Here is a 16,164-nt window from a genome sequence, read left to right as displayed (position 1 = left end):
CTTCTACAATGAAGAACAAAACGAAGATTAGTTAGTTTTTTTTCTTATTCTTCCTCGTTAGAGGACTGTCTATTCATTTTTATCTTTGTTCACAAATTATCCTTGAAATACAGTTTTCGTATTAATAGTAATTTTCATTGTTCTTCTTCTATTTCATTTTACAATATTTCACTGCAATAATCACAGCGCATCGTCTTTATGACTTTTATCAATATTTTCGTTATTACTATTGTTTTTATATCGTCGCTCTAGTTTCGTTAATTTTCACAATAACGTCATTGGGATGGCACAGCTCCAGGGCTTTTTCCTTGATGGGAGAACTGGAACTGGGAGCAGTCAGCCTCCTGTTGTCAACTGAGGAGCTGCTTGACCGAGCAGTAGCGACTACGCGGTCTGAATAGTCTGCAAAGCGGCCGGGAGTGCCGCGTGCTGACCTCACGCCCCTCCATACCGCATGTTGTGACGCCACTGGCAGGGGGTGATATTGTGGTCAGTCGGTGACGATGGGATTGACAGGGTCTGTGGACAGAGTTTACATTTTACTGTCTGTGAAGCACCACTTTACCTGGGATTCATTGATATAGAGAAAGCTTTGTGCTCTGTTTTAAAAGAATGTGTACGAAAAGCCCCTGAGGAACATGATATGATGGCAGTATATTGAATGTATCCGTCAGTGCCACAGTTTGCGTTGAGGTTTATCAGAATATTGGGTAGATAAGGGAAGTTCCATCGAAGCAGAATTATTCTTATCTGACCTAAACGAAGTTTTCAGGTTCCCAACAGGTGAAATAGAAGTTATAAATTCTCTTCGTTAGCCAATGGAGTTGCACCGTTTTCCAATAGCGAAATTATACTTCAACGCCGAATGGAAAAAGTTCATACAGCTACTTTCAATAAGTCGTAAAAAATAAGACAAAAATAGTAATCAAGGTAATGAAATTATACAAGTGAACAGTGTAGTCGTAGATAATACATTTTCCTTGTATTTTAAGCAATCAGGAGGTATCTAGTGGGTGGACAGCGAAAAGTAAACAGAAGAGTAAAACTCTCTTGGAATACTCTATCTAAAATAAGTAGTGTTTCAAGATTCTGATGCGCAACAAACGATGTGTGTTAATAGTTTTGACTTAGGAAGTGTGAGAAGAACATGAAATTGATGAATTGTAGATTTTTCTGTGAGAAATGTAGAAGTGCAAGGTGGGACGTAGTGGGAGAGAGACAACCAAACAATTGTGTCGGGAAACTAGAATGGAACATGTAATTAGGACTTTATTATAATGAAAGGGGGATGAGTAGGTCATGTACCGAAGTAAACTGTCGCGGCTAGATGGAACAATGAAGTTTATTTCTGGATTACAAGAGGAAAGAAACGACCCAGGAGACGAAACAATGTCATTGAGGTAGATGCATGGAAATATGAAGATACAATATTGCAATGTATAACTGAATGTTGTGAGTGAAGAAGTCTGTAAGATGCATTAATACTCAGCATTGGAGTGCAAATGCATGATGCATGACATTCTCTGTTTTGATAATGATTGTGATGTTTATTACACCTGCATACTATTGCATGTGCCCTTGTCGTAGCGCTGAATCAGTGGTAGCAAATCGGATGATCAAATTTGCAAGTGCAAACCAACTAAAAGTGACAGTAGTCCTAGGACAACATAATCCCGTCAGGAAATGTTTTTATCAGTTTCATAAAGAACACTGTGTATGGTTTTCTGTCAACGTCAGTAAGCTTTGGTGATGAAGAAAACATTGTCTCTATTTTTTTCGGATAACATTGGAATGAAAAGTAATGATGCAAAAGGAAATCGGAAAACGTTATGCTGTTTAAATTAAAGAAACAAAAATGTGTGTGTCGCCGTGCACAGAGGTTCATTCCAGGTGTGATGACTTGTGCAAAAATCTCGCCGACACATGTGCCCAGCGACCCCACCGAATGTGTTGCATTCGGAAGGACGACGGTTCAATCCCGCGTCCGGCCATCCTGATTTCGGTTTTCCGTGATTTCCCTAAATCGCTCCAGGCAAATGCCGGGATGGTTCCTTTCAAAGGGCACGGCCGACTTCCTTCCCTAATCCGATGAGACCGATGACCTCGCTGTCTGGTCTCCTTCCCCCCAAAAACAACCAACCAACCGAATGTGTTTCCAGCTGACAGGATGTATTTAGGGACAAGAAGAATAGAAACGATGATGGAACGAGTGTGAAGACATACTGGAGAGTAACTTTCAAGGTATTAAAGGAAGCTGTAGAGGATTAAAACTAAAGGGGAAGAGGGAGATAGGAATATATCCAGCAAACAATTGAAGTAGTTGAGCGATAGTGCTACACAGACCTGAAGAGGTTGACGCAGGAGAGAAAACCAGAATTGTTAAATAATATCTGTGATGAATCGAATTTTCTCAAGTCAATGAGTCACTGTTTTGGGCAGCGAAAAGCTGTTCTTACACGACGAAGATTATTAAAAACGTAAAAGACAGTCTTTTCTGAACTGGGTAGATGAAACGAACCTAACTGACACGTATTCAATAGAAAGTAGAATATACTTACGGAAAAGGGAGCTATACCACATTTACGAAGACATTTTGTATGAGGCTTATTCCCACCGACATACCGGCATGTACACTCCTGGAAATTGAAATAAGAACACGGTGAATTCATTGTCCCAGGAAGGGGAAACTTTATTGACACATTCCTGGGGTCAGATACATCACATGATCACACTGACAGAACCACAGGCACATACACACAGGCAACAGAGCATGCACAATGTCGGCACTAGTACAGTGTGTATCCACCTTTCGCAGCAATGCAGGCTGCTATTCTCCCATGGAGACGATCGTAGAGATGCTGGATGTAGTCCTGTGGAACGGCTTGCCATGCCATTTCCACCTGGCGCCTCAGGTGGACCAGCGTTCGTGCTGGACGTGCAGACCGCGTGAGACGACGTTTCATCCAGTCCCAAACATGCTCAATGGGGGACAGATCCGGAGATCTTGCTGGCCAGGGTAGTTGACTTACACCTTCTAGAGCACGTTGGGTGGCACGGGATACATGCGGACGTGCATTGTCCTGTTGGAACAGCAAGTTCCCTTGCCAGTCTAGGAATGGTAGAATGATGGGTTCGATGACGGTTTGGATGTACCGTGCACTATTCAGTGTTCCCTCGACGATCACCAGTGGTGTACGGCCAGTGTAGGAGATCGCTCCCCACACCATGATGCCGGGTGTTGGCCCTGTGTGCCTCGGTCGTATGCAGTCCTGATTGTGGCGCTCACCTGCACGGCGCCAAACACGCATACGACCATCATTGGCACCAAGGCAGAAGCGACTCTCATCGCTGAAGACGACACGTCTCCATTCGTCCCTCCATTCACGCCTGTCGCGACACCACTGGAGGCGGGCTGCACGATGTTGGGGCGTGAGCGGAAGACGGCCTAACGGTGTGCGGGACCGTAGCCCAGCTTCATGGAGACGGTTGCGAATGGTCCTCGCCGATACCCCAGGAGCAACAGTGTCCCTAATTTGCTGGGAAGTGGCGGTGCGGTCCCCTACGGCACTGCGTAGGATCCTACGGTCTTGGCGTGCATCCGTGCGTCGCTGCGGTCCGGTCCCAGGTCGACGGGCACGTGCACCTTCCGCCGACCACTGGCGACAACATCGATGTACTGTGGAGACCTCACGCCCCACGTGTTGAGCAATTCGGCGGTACGTCCACCCGGCCTCCCGCATGCCCACTATACGCCCTCGCTCAAAGTCCGTCAACTGCACATACGGTTCATGTCCACGCTGTCGCGGCATGCTACCAGTGTTAAAGACTGTGATGGAGCTCCGTATGCCAGGGCAAACTGGCTGACACTGACGGCGGCGGTGCACAAATGCTGCGCAGCTAGCGCCATTCGACGGCCAACACCGCGGTTCCTGGTGTGTCCGCTGTGCCGTGCGTGTGATCATTGCTTGTACAGCCCTCTCGCAGTGTCGGGAGCAAGTATGGTGGGTCTGACACACCGGTGTCAATGTGTTCTTTTTTCCATTTCCAGGAGTGTATCTGTGGATGACTGAAGACAGAGAGGCTTTCAGATACTAATGTTAGTTTTAAGATACTATCACGACTAGTAATGAGGCGGACTATATAACCGTCGCAGCAAACACGCCCGGACGTCGCTAGAAGACAAGGGGACCGGCAAATATTGATTGGTTGGTCGTCGTCGGAAGACCGAGTTGCCGGAAAGTCTGTGGAGAGCAGGATGTCTCTAGCTTCCGCAGCAATCTTCTAGTTCGTCTAGGTCGAGTTTAGCTGTCCACGGACGGGGTCGACAGAGACGCACGTACGATTACCTCGATGCGGGTAGCGGGCGCCTACGGGTCTTCGGTAGCCCCAATCTTGCAGGCTGCACATAAAGCTGCGGAAAATTAACTTCTCGTCCCCAGTCAGTCCACCACATAAATAAGAAGTAATATTCAATTTACCTTCTAATATTATCCTCAAAAATACATCTCAATACATTATAAATGAGGACAGCTGCCAACTTGTATACTGCCTCTCTGTACTACGTGCATAACAGACCTGATGTTCAACTTGATAATTAACAATTACAATACATTTTTTATCTTTGACATTTCGCGTTCTTAGATTTCATGGAGCTCTTTCTTCGCACCGCCCGCTCCACCTCAGCAGATAGGGTCTTCCGACTGCTACCGGCTTCCGTACAGTCACACAAGCCTCTGGTATCAGCACCTACGATTGAAAACTCCTCGCAACAGTGGGTGCTCACTACTTATTGATTATTTTCAGCCACGAACATATTTTGTCTGACGTACGTATTTGAAGACGTGATACCTGTTTGAAGGAATGAGTGTATCACTATATACCTTTAAAAATACTTTAGTAGTTCTTTAATAATGATTCATTCTCAAGAAAACTCCCACCTACTATGTTATCCCTATAGGTGTTAAATTTCAAAAAAATTTGAAACATGTGTTGCTTTATTCCTGACCAAGAAATAAAATACCGATTTTCGTAGGTCTAGCTTCAAAATGCTCTAGTAGCGACATGTTTTCAAAAAACCTTTCATCCCCTATTTCGCCCAATTCGGGGTGGAATTTCGAAAAGTATATATTCCTAAACAACGCTAAAGTATAAGACCAACATCCTCCGCAATTTTCAAGTTTCTGCCCTTAGTGGTTTGAGCTTGACTATGGTAAGTCAGTGAATGAGTGAGTCAGTCGGAACATTGCCTTTTATACACAGAGATTAACGAAGTCAGAATTGCTGGAGAAAAGAAACAAGAAGAGTAGTAATCTGACTTAAAAGCAGAAATCTGTAGAGAAAGATTTGAATTAGATGGGATAAATAGAGGGGTAGAAATAGAGTCTAGAATAATTACTGAGTTCAAACAAGGTCACAGAAACATGGGGCCTAGATGTGACCTGGAGGCAGATAACAGTAATAAAAGTCGTACGAATCAACGAAATAGAGGTCAGGGCTTTAGAAATTTCTGAATGCCAATTCCATCTGTTAAGCGGGCAGTTCTGTTGTTAGGGAGGATGCAAGAGCCCCCTCATTGTGCGCCTCGCACAAGACCTCCAGAAATAGTTTAGCCAGTGAATCCGTAGAGGTGAGTCCGTAGAGGAAGGTGTAAGAGGAGTACAGTATGTATGGCCGTGCTTTCCCATCCGAGATTTTCGGAGATTAAGACAATCCGTCCTTGGACTATTTAGTGAGTCATCACGTAGGACTCTCTCTACCTGTTTTGTCGAGACGTTCTCGAAGTGTACGTACCTTACAGAAGCGCCGAAGAGTTCTGTATAAAGTGCAGTTCTACTTTCTGTGATTCAAAGTGACGGACAGGGAACCTATATTACTCGGAACAACGTTCAAAAGGGGTGCCGTTATAATGTATTTATTTACTAAACAACGTTAACAAACAATATCGACACAATTAATAATGAATAACTGAAAATTAAAGATTTCCTGAGAGCATGGTCTGACGGCAGAAGTAGGCATCCTATCAGCGACCAGCTACTATGGCGCGCCACCTGTACCTGGTACTCACACATGTGATATTTCATAGCCGTTCGTAGATTTTCGGTAGTTTAAACATTATTAACTTATTTCTTAAGACAATTTGTGGCGTTGTAATACTGTTGTAAGAAAATACTTATGGCCTGTAGGCCTCTCCTAATATCTGTATTAGAGAAAACTACTTATATTAGGAAATATTTATTAAGCAAGATAATTCGCTTCACACCAGAATTACTGTGCTTTCCCAACGCACCTCCCGGCTTTCTAATGGACTGTATAACCACAGCGCCTCGCACAAAGATCCAGTGGCAACACAACGTGGTCCACGACCTCCTTCAGCCTGCGTGGGAACTGAAATCTTATTCCCGACTATGTGCGTTTCGAAATACTGCTTTACTCACTGAATGTCACATAATACCTGCGTATGCGATACATAATTGTAAAACTGGAAAATGAGGAAATAAAATATGGCGTGAACAGAAGGGGTACCTTACAAATATACCAATAACATTTAGTCTAGTAACAGATAAGACAGTGGTATTAATAAAGTCCTACGGCACCATTAAGTTCTTCCAACAACTAGTCACTAGTGCAAAGAATTTCGGTTAGGTAGTAGTAGCCATACGTCAAAGCACTTTTCAACATTAAAACTGAGGGAACAATGCAGCCAATCATATTTTGGGAACTTTCGAAGATGCATTACCATCGTCATGGGGAAGTAAGAAGAAAGTAAGTATTACAATAGAACACCTAGAGGGCGATGCCGCAGAATGGGTAGTTCTGCATGCAAAAGAGTTCTAGAATTGGGAACACTTAAGCAGGCAATTTACGGAAAAAATATTGGTCCGAAGGTTAACAACAAAAAATTAATGTTGGAACTGCTAAATTCAAATCCTTGTAGCAGAAATTTGGGTGTTTTCCAAAATATTTTGAATAGCACCCAAACAGAATGAAATAATTAGATGAACCTCTTAGTGAGAGCCATTTAATTAAGGCATTGATTAGCTGTATGTTAGCTTGTGCTGGAAGGAAAATGGTTCGCAGGAAATGGAGTAAGGTTACTACCGTATTAAATTATCTCGACCAGTTAGATATTTTAAACAAAACTACAGGCGATAAAAAATCTATAGTTGGTGAAGACCATTCTGAAAGAGCTAAAGAGGGAAGAAGTCCGAAGTAATCAGCATTGTCAACTTCAGTGACAAAATGATATTAATGAGATCCACCGAAACTTTGACGTTAAGTTACAGAATAACTCTTTTTTTGGACAGCATGAATGTTCAGTCGGTACAGTAATCATTGGGCACACGGGAAACGACGGAAGTCTTACGGTAGAAACCACACCGAGGTACGAACAAACTGTAGTCACTTGCCCAATGCTTAAAAATTATCAATTGAGAAGACGGATGCGTCTTACGCAATGACTTACTGGAAGAAAAGCGATTAACGAATAAGTCCGATAGTTGAAAACATGTAGTTCTACGAAAAGTCGATACAGGAAGCGTGATATGTGTCGTAGATAAGTTATTTTTTAAACCAAGAGGAAGATGTGGAAGTGTCCAATGTTACCAGTTACTAGAGTTAAATAATGGATATTACAGAAAGTAGAGGAAATAATGTAATGGAATAGGTACTATTGTCATTCCTTTTAGGCACTTTAAGTTTTATCATAATTTATTATTAGCACCAAATATGAACATTCTCTTGTTGTTGGGATTAGACGGGCTGTCTCATCATAGACTCACCTTGGATTTCGAGAGGCAGAATTTGAAGTGTCTTAGAAAAGAAGTGAGATAGATTTTTTATCTACCAAAGTTTTAATTTTTTTCACATAACAATGTTGTCCACTTCAAAATAGTGTCCTTCGGCAGTTACACGCCGGCGGAGTCGTTCCCAGTCTTCATACCCCCGTTGAAAGGGATCAACTGGTAGGGCCTTCAACAGGTCAGTCACATTCTTTTGAATGTTCTCCAGAATCCCAAAATAACGTCCTTTAAAGTTATTTTTTCATTTCGGGAAAAGAAAAGTCACAAGGCCTTAAATCAAGTGGCTGTGAGGTCAAAAAACTCGTATCTGCGAGACATGGTATGTTGTGATGATGCAGCATCCACTTGTCTGCCGTGTCTGGTCCCACTCGATTCAACCTTTTCCTGAGCCATTGAAAGACGTCTTTGTAAAACACTCGGTTGACAGTTTGTCGTGGATGAACAAATTCACTATGCTTGATACCTCCACTGTCAAAAAAGAAAATCAGCATTGTTTTGATCTTTGATCTTCTCATTCGGTCTTATTTTCGGTCACTTTACCGCTTTGTCTCAGGATCGTACTTAAAAATCCAGGCTTTCTGGGACTCGTGAGCATACCACTGAACTATCGTGGTCATTCCCAATATTCTCAAGAAGATCAACGGACACATTTCTTCGACTGTCTTTCTGCTCAGTTGTGAGGTTTTTCGGCATCATTTTCGCATAAACCTTTCACGTGAGCAAAACTTCGGTCAAAATTTGATGTACGGTGAAAGTATTTAACAGGTCACTCGTCATCCTTACTGTTAAACGTCGATCTGATCTCACAAGGGCATGCACACGTTCGACATTTTCGTCGGTTTCGAAGTTTTAGGGCATTGGCCGAGGTTCATCTTCTCTGCCTTCCAAAAATGATTTATGTCTACTAAAAACCTGCGCTCTTGATAACGGATGTTCGTCATAGGCCTGTTCCAACTTTCCAAAGGTCACACTCGCGGATTCCCTAAGTGTTACACAAAACTTGATGGTATAACGTCGCTCTAAATTCTGCTGTTCCATTTCCGTAAAAAACAACAAAAACACAACTTCACTGGTGGCGTTCTCGAAAATCAGTGGAAACTCAAACTGAGCAACTTGAAGGAATGAACACATAGGTATATTTATTTATTTATTTAACCTGGCAAGATTAGGGCCATCAGGCCCTCTCTTACATCTAACCAGGCATTCTACTTATTTTAAATTCATACTTTTTAGTAGGCATGTTAAACTACATCTAGTACAAAAAGTGAAATAAACAATTAGAAAGGTATACCTGGAAAAATACATACATATAGAGTTTATATTCGTAGATCATAAGTACTGTTATAATTAGACATTATTGAAGAGACAAATTTTAGATAGCAGTGCTGGCAGCAGGGAGTATGAGGGAGACTCATGGTGAAGGGAGGAGAAGAATAGACATGATGAAACATAATTAAGGAAATATAAAGGAAGAGAAGATTGCCTGGCTAATAGAGATAGATGAAGAGGATGGCATCTCAGGAGCAAGATAGGAGACGCTAGCTTCGCTATTTGACAGATGAGAGGATTGGCCTGGTACATTAATTTTGTGGAGAACTTTATGAGGATGATAGTAGGAAATGCTTCAACTTCTTCTTAAAAGCAGCAGGAGATTGAATTTTGCGCAAGGTAAGGGGCAATTTGTTCCAGAGGCGGACAGCGGCAACTGAGAAGGAGTTTGCAAAAGTATACACAGTTAGAACAACACAGCTTTGCCAGATCGTTTACCGTGTTGTCAGTCTCACTACTTCTCTCACACACCACGCATACTGCGTCAAGTGTTAGGAAAAGTGCGTATATTCTCTTTCTACATTGTGGGGAAGTGAAAGCGTGAGAATAGGAAGACATAGGTATTACCTCACGAATAGTACCGGATAAAATAGATTTCACATTCCATAAGGAGACAGTACAAGAGGATTAATTTACTAGAAAACTGAGAGAAAATAATCATGTCAGAGGAAAAATAGGAGTTGCTGGAATGATGGATTAGGTATAAAAATATATTTTCGGATTAACCAGGACGCAATGAAGGATATGATTCTAAAGATCAAGTATGGTAAAACATTCTTTAAAATATGCTAGAAACGAAAAGAATGATAGAACAGATCTTGATAAATGGTTGTTTTAAAGGTAAGTACAAATTTTATTATGTTTGAAAGAGTGCACATTAATGTAACTTATTCACTAACAATATGCTTGAACAAGAAACAACAGGCAATTAACTGAGTACAGAGTAATTACTACATACAGTGTTATTAGAAAAATATATGGAACATTTATAAATGCACCTTGCACGATATATAATAACAAGACATATAAAATAGTTAACTCTCAACGCTCCACCTTAATTACTTTTCTAATCAATTCTTCAAACATTTTACGAATGTGTAGTTTTCTAAGTATGTCAGCAAGTTGTCTTGCCGCTTGTTATTTTTTCTTTATAGGCATTCTTCAACATATTTATGGCAGCTTGATTGTCCATACAAGTTCTATCGGTTCATTCAAACCTGAAATTCCAAGTTCTTGGGCGAGGCCTCGTATCCATAATATATTGCCGACCAAAGAGAGGGCGTCTCAACATTCTGCTTCAACTGTTGAACTTGCAACAACACGTTACTATCGAACGTACCAGACAACTGGTCGTCCTCGCATGATAAGAACTCCGCTGGTGAACCATTTTGTTGAGATATCGCCTAAATAATCAGAATCAGCAAAGGTAAGCAGTGTTGAGCCTCCATTAAAGAATTTAGCAAACTTCACAGTTCCTTTCAGATATTCTTAAATATCTTTCACCATTTTCCAGTGACTAACCATTGGTTTATTACTAAGTCTGCTTAAGTAATTAACTGTAAAACTCAAATCTGGACAAGATATTGTTGCAAGTTACAGCAGATTCCCGATAGTTTCTCTATAGACATCAGTCCTTTACAATGGCGCATCATACAAAAGATTTTCTTTATCCACCATTCCACGGTTCATGGGTGTAGCTACTGGATTCAGATCATCAAACTCAAACTGTCGTAAGATTTTCTTTGTGTACGTAGACTTGCTTACAAAAATTCTCAGTGAGCTTATTTTAATTTACATCCCAAGATATGACACTTCATTTCGAAATATTCTGCGAAACGTTATTTCAGACTTCTAATTGAGCTTGTTCAAAACTTCAGTAATGACTTCTATCCTCCGCCCTTAACTAACTCATCATCAACAAACTTTGCTATAATGATGCTTCTGTCTTCATTATAGTAAATACAAGTATCATCGTCAATGTCAAGTCCTAATGGCGTCAAATAATTTGAGAATTTTTCATTCCAGTCCTTTGAAGCTTGTTTTAGACCATATAAACCTTCTTCAGCTTTCAAACTCTATTTGTACCACCGCTGAATCCATCAGGTTGGTTCATGTAGATCTCCTGTCACACATCGTTGTATATAAATGCTCTCCTTACATCAAAAGCCTTTTTTTCAGTTTATTTGTAGCTGCAAGACTAAGAAGCAATCTAATTGATTCGTAACATGGTACAGGATTAAAGGTGTCAAGATAGTCAAGTCCTTTCCCTTGCTCAAAACCTCTTGCAACTTGTCTGGCTTTATAAATGATAGAGCCTAGCAATCAGTCGTATTTTTCTGCAGGTTTTATTACGCAAATCCAGCTTTCGGCTAATGTCTAGCCATTATCAATGAAATAGCCGAAATCTGGATTAGCGTAAAAAAACCTGCAAAAAAAAAAAGAAAAAGAAAAAAAGAAAGACTGATTGCTGCGCTCTATCGTCTATAAATTACACAACAGTCGCTGAGTGGACCCATTTCCCAATGGAAAGTAACCTGTGATCTGGCTTTATAACGTCCGTCTTGCTTTCTATGCAACACTCAGCGACAGGTTAAAGGTTTTACCTTCTTTGGAAGGAGGAATCCAAATTTCCAGTTTTATTGGTGATTTAGACATTGCTTTTTACCAGTTTTTGTCTACCAAATATAAACGTCTTCAGCTTCGCCTATCATGCCAAAGTTTGCAATATTATGGCATTGCGCAGCCATTTCATACTCTCTAAGTCTGACAGGCAGTCTAAGGTCACGTAGTTTTAGAGACGAGACCCTGTTTTGTGTTACGGAATAAGATGACACTCTGCACACTTCAGAGACATCACCCAGTGAATCATCAGATGTTTCCTTATGGATACCGGTACCCGATTTCATTTTTCTTTTAGCTTGTGAAAGTCTTTCCTACATCAGCTTCCTCTTTATCTTCTAGTTCTTCGTCAAATATGACATTATCAGAAGCCTCCTTCTCATACGGTAGGTAGATTCTGTAGCAGGGCGAATCCGAATCACATTCGACGAAGATTTGTTTCTTTGTTTTCTTTTCAAGCTCTCTTAGCTTGTGATCCTGAATCAAAATATAGCAGTTACACCCAAAACTCCTCAAAATAGCCAGATTTATTTTTCTTCCAAACCACAATTGAGCAGACTTTTTCCTTTTATTGGACTTCTTGCAGTTTGATTTAACGCAGAATATTGCATAATGTAATGCTCCGATCCACAGTTTCTCATTCAGTTTTCGTGCACGTATTACTGATCGTACCTGTCTCGAAAACTGCGCGCATTTCCCTTTCAATTCTTCCGTTTTGTGGAGGGGTGTACGTGTTTGTCCTGAAGTGAAATACTCCATCTAGAAGCTTTCCAGTCAGAGCGTTCTCGCTTTTGGCCCGCTTGTCAGATTATAAACATTTTGCTTTCTTCTCAAACTAATTTTCTACAATTTTCATGACAGTTTCTAATTTTGCGTCTGCAGAAAACTAACAGTTCGTAAATAGAAAATATCTGCTTTAAGCAACAAAAAATACCGTACTGCTACTTGCGAAATGAAATTCATCCGAGACAAGTAATCTCGAATAACATTCAGAATATTTGTGGACTGAGATCTGGGACTTCCAGATACAACCAACACACGCGCTCTCATTCTAGTCATCAATATTGTAATCAATGATATCTCTTTTTAGTACGTCTTTAATAAACGCGGCATTTTGATTTGTTAACTTTTCACGCCACATTTTAATTGAGATTGCTATCATGTGTTTGATGGACTCTTTTGTACGAAACAACATTTTGTACAACTGACGCTCGCTTCTATCTGTTTCTATAGTTTCCAAGTTGTCAGAGGCTTCTTAAAATTGAGATGACCGTTTTTGCAGTATTAACGTAGCTCATATCTAAGACTTAACTAACGGAAAATAAATTAAAATTTATATTCGGTAGATATAAAACATTCTCCAGAACTATGTCATAGCACTGTGGTCCACCAAAAGGCTCTAATTCAATGTCCCCACTCCATTTCCTTCTAATTCAGTAGCAGTGCCAATAAACACTTTCGTTCATGGATTTAATTTTCCATACGAGTAAATTATTAACCAGTCCTCCCTATGTCATGCGTTGTGTTGCACCACAATCTTGGTACCAAGTGTTTTCTCGCTTGTAAATTTATGTCATTTATATTCAAAAAATGGTTCAAATGGCTCTGATCACTATGGTACTTAATATCTGAGGTTATCAGTCCCCTAGAACTTAGAACTACTTAAACCGAACTAACCTAAGGACATCACACACAACCATGCCCGAGGTAGGGTTCGAACCTGCGACCGTAGCGGTCGCGCGGTTCCGAACTGAAGTGCCCAGAAACGCTCGACCACAGCGGCCGGCCATTTATATTCGCCACCGATAATTCAACAGTGACTGGTACTTTTCGTCTGAAACCTTTTGGTTTTGTGCTGTCGAGTTTTTCGCTTGTGTCGTGTCTGTATAACGTTACATTTGGACATTTCCTGTGAAATTGACCCTTTCGTTTGCAGATGTTGCTTGAATAATCGTCTCCACAATAAGCTAAATATTTGGCACACTGTTTATTTGTGCAAAGTTATCTTACGTGCCTGTTTTTGCCGCATTTGAAACATTGAACTATAGACTTTTCCTGGCGACTTGCTGGGATTTTGTTTTGAGATGAAAGCATTTTGGGATATGTTTGACTGTTTTGTCTTATTTAATCTATCTTCTTCCAGACGCAAACGTTCACATAACGTGTCGAGATTTATGTCTGATTCCGCAACCTTATCCCATGCAGTAAGGAAACGATGGAGTTTTGGTGGTAACGTTCCGAGAATTCGCGACATAAGCCAGTGCTCTTTCACATCATCATCTTCTGCCGTCAAATCTTCCGTGTATCAGTTTTCAATAGCTGATTTACTACTATCGCATTTGTAAATAAAGAAATGTCTCTGGAAGCCTTCTATCATTAAATGTAATTTCTTGCCATAGAGCGTTGAACTCTTCTCTCATTTGTATACTTGCGCTCGTTTTCGCTTCCTTTAGCTTTTGTTTACCAGATAGATGTTGACTTCTCTTGATTATGTGATGAAGCTCCCATTGTTTACATAGCAGTTTCCTAACACGGCTATTGGATCACGGTGGGTCTTTCCCATCCCTTAAGACCTTGTATGGAACATAGTTGGCTAGGCATATTGAAAAATCTTTTAAATTTTTTCCTTTTGCGCTCCGCACCTTCTTACTCAGCACTGAATATTTGGTGTAATCTGTGCAGCGTCTACCTTGTGCAGGAGGAGGTTGTTTAGCGACCGTTAATTGGCACGCAGGGAGTTAAGTTTAAAGGATAACATAAGACTAGCAAGTTTCACCTGAGTGCGCTTCGAGTACCGCCACATCAGAGGCATACCCCAACCACGACAACGAATTATCCTATCCGATGTGATCGCTCTGATGGAACGCAATCAAGGCTTCTCGTAAACTGTGGTTCACATTTTCTGCACAGGAAGGCTTCAGACAATATAGTTTAGTAGCGCTGTGAGCCATCCCTATCTCAAAAGAAAAGTTGTGAAAGACAGTAGAGTTAAAAACCGTTGAATTATTGGATAGTACGGCGAGAGAAGATCAAAAATATCCCTTGAAAACGCTAATTTGCACTTGACAGGTAACACTGCAAGTAGAAAGCAAGCAGAAAAAGCATGTAAATTCATCTACGCACGCATAGACGCACTCTCTCTAGAATGGGGAAAAGGACGCACATAATCCACGTATAATTTCTGCAGTGGCTCATTATCCGTATCAGACGATAGATTACATTTGCTTGTACCGAAAATTTCACACCCCAGCATCGATGACTTAGCCTGTTTATCCATCCCCTTCCTCATGAAATTCTCTCTAATCTGCATCCCGATTTTCAGAACCCCCAAATGACCGCCCACCGGTGTTTCATATTTGAAGACTAAAGAAACTAAATCAATCAGTAGTACGACCTTATCAGCTTGGTTCCCGCAGACCACACAGCACGTTGCCCTTCAAGCATTAGGGCTCAACAGCCTACCCTTTCCTCTTTTCATTAACAGAATTTAACTCACGATCTGCATCCTGCTGTGTTGCAATACCTTTAAAGAGTAATGAAAATCCTCTAAAAATAGCACAGTTTTGATTGCTTAATGAATCTGGTGAACTTTCCACAAAGAAGTTTCCATCAGGGTGCTCACCAGATTTCTGGCTAAACATGCGACTCAAACCAACATCCACCAAGTTTTCAGTGCCACTAATATGCCTAAACCTAAATTGAACCCAGAAATACGTACTGTCCTCATAGTAATTCGGACCGTATTTTGCCAACATCGGTAACGGCCTTGCCGCAGTGGATACGCCGGTTCCCGTGAGATCACCCAAGTTAAGCGCTGTCGGGCGTGGTCAGCACTTGGATGGGTGACCATCCAGGCCACCATGCGCTGTTGCCATTTTTCGGGGTTCACTCATCCTCGTGATGCCAATTGAGGAGCTACTCGACAGAATAGTAGCGGCTTCGGTCTAGAATACCATCATAACGACCGGGAGAGTGGTGTGCTGACCCCACGCCTCTCCTATCCGCATCCTCGTCTGAGGATGACACGGCGGTCGCATGGTCGCGATGGGCCACTTGTGGCCTGTAGACGGAGGGTATTTTTTTTTTTTAATTTTGCCAATATCCAACTTAGTGCCTGGATGTAGGTTACTTCGAGAAATGATTTTACCAGATTTAGTTTAAACTTACAGAGGATGAACAAAACTGTCAGCACCTCCAGCTTGTAGACGGGATATTTGGCTTGCACTGGAGACAGGCTATATGAGGCACGCGCAATAGGCTGCCTTCGGACCACCCCTTTCTACAAAAGGACGAGGAGCGTCTTTCGAGGCATCACTTTGAACAACAAATTCCTTGCTAAAATCAGCCATGCGAAAACGGACGCGCTCGCTTGGGCTTTCATTCAAGCCTCAAAGGACGCTTATTGCGATGGATCCCA

The 16,164-nt window shown here is 41.4% G+C and overlaps 1 pseudogene; it reads left to right on the top strand.

The window, feature by feature from the left end:
- The first annotated feature begins 15,503 nt into the window (after window positions 1-15,503).
- Window positions 15,504-15,621, top strand: LOC124596828 (annotated as a pseudogene).
- Window positions 15,622-16,164: the final 543 nt, after the last annotated feature.

The sequence above is a fragment of the Schistocerca americana genome, chromosome 2 (genome assembly GCF_021461395.2).
Source record: "Schistocerca americana isolate TAMUIC-IGC-003095 chromosome 2, iqSchAmer2.1, whole genome shotgun sequence".
Taxonomy (NCBI): domain Eukaryota; kingdom Metazoa; phylum Arthropoda; class Insecta; order Orthoptera; family Acrididae; genus Schistocerca; species Schistocerca americana.
The sequence above is the reverse complement of the archived record's forward strand: the minus strand, read 5'-3'. Positions and strand labels throughout refer to the sequence as shown.